This window comes from Pseudorca crassidens, chromosome 1 (assembly GCF_039906515.1).
Source record: "Pseudorca crassidens isolate mPseCra1 chromosome 1, mPseCra1.hap1, whole genome shotgun sequence".
Lineage (NCBI taxonomy): Eukaryota > Metazoa > Chordata > Mammalia > Artiodactyla > Delphinidae > Pseudorca > Pseudorca crassidens.
Window position 1 is genome coordinate 144,807,526 of NC_090296.1, and position 2,728 is coordinate 144,810,253.

The following is a 2,728-nucleotide window of genomic DNA, read 5'->3' on the forward strand; positions in this document are numbered from 1 at the left end:
TTTTTAAAATTAATTAATTAATTATATTTATTTATTTATTTTTGTCCGTGTTGGGTCTTCGTTGCTGCGTGCAGGCTTTCTCTAGTTGCGGTGAGCAGGGGCTACTCTTTGTTGCGGTGCACAGGCTTCTCATTGTGGTGGCTTCTCTTGTTGCGAAGCATGGGCTTTTTGTGCATGGGCTTCAGTAGTTGTGGCATGCGGTCTCAGTAGTTGTGGCTCATGGACTCTAGGGCGGAGGCTCAGTAATTGTGGCGCACGGGCTTAGTTGCTCCACGGCACATGCGATCTTCCCAGACCAGAGCTTGAACCCGCGTCCCCTGCATTGGCAGGCAGATTCTTAACCACTGCGCCACCAGGGAAGTCCCTGAGTATCACTTTTTAATAAGAAATAATATTTAAGAAATGAAATCAGGATAAACACACAAGCATACTCAAAGAGTAGCCATACTAGGTAAGCAAACAAGAACCGGGCTGACCCAGGACCATGCCTTTAAGGTCAGAGATGCTTAGACAAGAGAACACCAGCCTTGTAGGTGCCTGCAGGGATGTTACACATCTACTCATCAACTCTGACTCTCACAGTATTCACTGTCATCCTCACCACTCACAGTTACCACACTAATCACAGGGTGGGGAGGGGCAGGATGGGGCGACCAGGACAGGATGCCACAGGCCCTTAGCTGAAAGAGTCAAGTCATCTTTGTCTTTGTCTTTGAGAGCACTTTGATTGTCTGGCCCTTCCCAGCCAGCCGTATCCCAGTCCACCCCTGCCAGTTCTGGCAAAAACAACACAGGCTGGTGCCCTTGCTGTCAGGTCAACTGAGCAGTCACCCAACCTGGTAGTCAAAGCCAGCAGGCCACGGGGCAGGATGGTGCCCCAGTGACATGTGGTTTTCAGCATGTAAGTCTGGCACATCTTTTGTTAAATTTATCCTTAAGTATTTTCTGTTTTTGTTGTTGTTTTGCTGTAAATTGGTTTGCTTTTCCAATTTCACTTTTCAGTTATCGACTGCTAAAAAAATATGAAATGCTTCACAAATTTGCACGTCATCCTTGTACAAGGACCAGGTTAATCTTTTGTGTCATTCCAGTGATGTTATATGTGTTTTAAGTAAAAATGTAATAAGATCCACTCTTGTGAATTTTTAAGTAAAAATACACTCCAGGCAGGTAAATCCCTTCTCTCCCGAGGCCTCCTGTGCTCCTAGACACTGCCACAGACCCCTACCGGGGGCGTATGGGACCTCTGCCCGGAGAGTATACCTTCTGCTGCATCGTTAGCTGGCTCTTTCAGCCTGGATGCAGTCTGCGTTCTCCACTGCAAACTTCACACACCCATAACAGCTAAGATTCTGTAAAATGGTTCAGCAGTCCTAAAGCAGGGTGCAAAAATGCCAGGGGCTGGCTTACTGGCTCGGTCCTCACATGCACCCCCAAATTTTACTGGAGAGGAGAGAGATAATCCCATCTCATGGACCTAAGGACAGCCAGAAAGGGTGAGAAGGGAGGCACATCTGACAGGCTTTTAAGAACTCATTTCTAACCCCCTCGGTGGATCATTTTGAGCCTTAAGGGGAAGACTATGCCTTCCCCAGAAGCCTGCAGGTGCTTCTGGAAGCCTCTTTTCAGCCTCAGATGAGACTGTCTGATGATGCGCTTTCTGGTCTGGTGTGCTTTCTAAGCTAACCACCATTAAATATCCTTTTTTCTTTTTTTAAACTGTAGTAAGATACACATAACATAAAATTTACCATTTTAGGACTTCCCTGGTGGTCCAGTGGTTAAGAATCTGCCTGCTAGCGCAAGGGACACAGGTTCAATCCCTGGTCCGGGAAGATCCCACATGCTGCGAAGCAACTAAGCCCATGTGCCACAACTAATGAGCCTGCACTCTAGAGCACTCGTGCCACAACTACTGAAGCCTGCGTGCCTAGAGCCCGTGCTCTGCAACAAGAGAAGCCACCGCAGTGAGAAATCTGTGCACTGCAACGAAGAGTAGCCCCCGCTCACTGCAACTAGAGAAGGCCCGCAGGCAGCAATGAAGACCCAAAGCAGCCAAAAATAAATAAGTAAATAAATAAATTTGTTAAGAAAAAAAAAAGAATGAATTAGGGAATTCCCTGGTGGTCCAGTGGTTAAGACTTTGTGCTTCCAACGCAGGGGGCATGGGTTCCATCCCTGGTCAGGGAAGTAAGATCCCACATGCTGTGTGGGCAAAAAAAAAAAAAAAAGAAAAAGGAAAAGAATGAATTAAAAGCAGGTTCCCCAGTCCTCCACACCCAAACCACTTGGCTGCCCCAAGATGAATGATGTGATAGAAATCTTTCTTTCCTTGTGGCTTCTATTAGCTGGTCCAGGCCTCACTGGCTTAGCCCAGCTTGGGGCTGTGAAACTGCAGGTCTACTCGCCTAAGTGGAAGTGTGGGTAGATTCCTATGGGGAGGGGCCCTCCAGATCAGCTCCAGCCCTCCCCTCTGCTCTGGCCATGGCTCCATTAGAGAGGCTGCAGTCCTGCCCACCCCCTAAATTGTCTGGGGTCTGCATTACTTCCCAACATTCCACCCCAGACCCCATGGCTTCCCTGAGCCAGGGAAGGATGGGCAGGATGCCATCCAAGGCCCTCCAAGAGTAGGGAGGGGAATTATGAGCTCCTTCCTCAAAAGTGAAACTATCCCGCCTTGGGCAGAGCCTGAGGCTGACGGTCGGTCATCAGGGTGAGAATTGCCCCA

At 48.4% G+C, this 2,728-nt stretch overlaps 1 non-coding gene across 1 annotated transcript; it reads right to left on the reverse strand.

Annotated features, from left to right (window-relative positions):
• Positions 1 to 1,016: 1,016 nt before the first annotated feature.
• On the reverse strand, positions 1,017 to 1,119 carry LOC137207340 (U6 spliceosomal RNA). The gene has a single exon (XR_010935040.1). It is a non-coding gene; the product is annotated as a U6 spliceosomal RNA (small nuclear RNA).
• Positions 1,120 to 2,728: the final 1,609 nt, after the last annotated feature.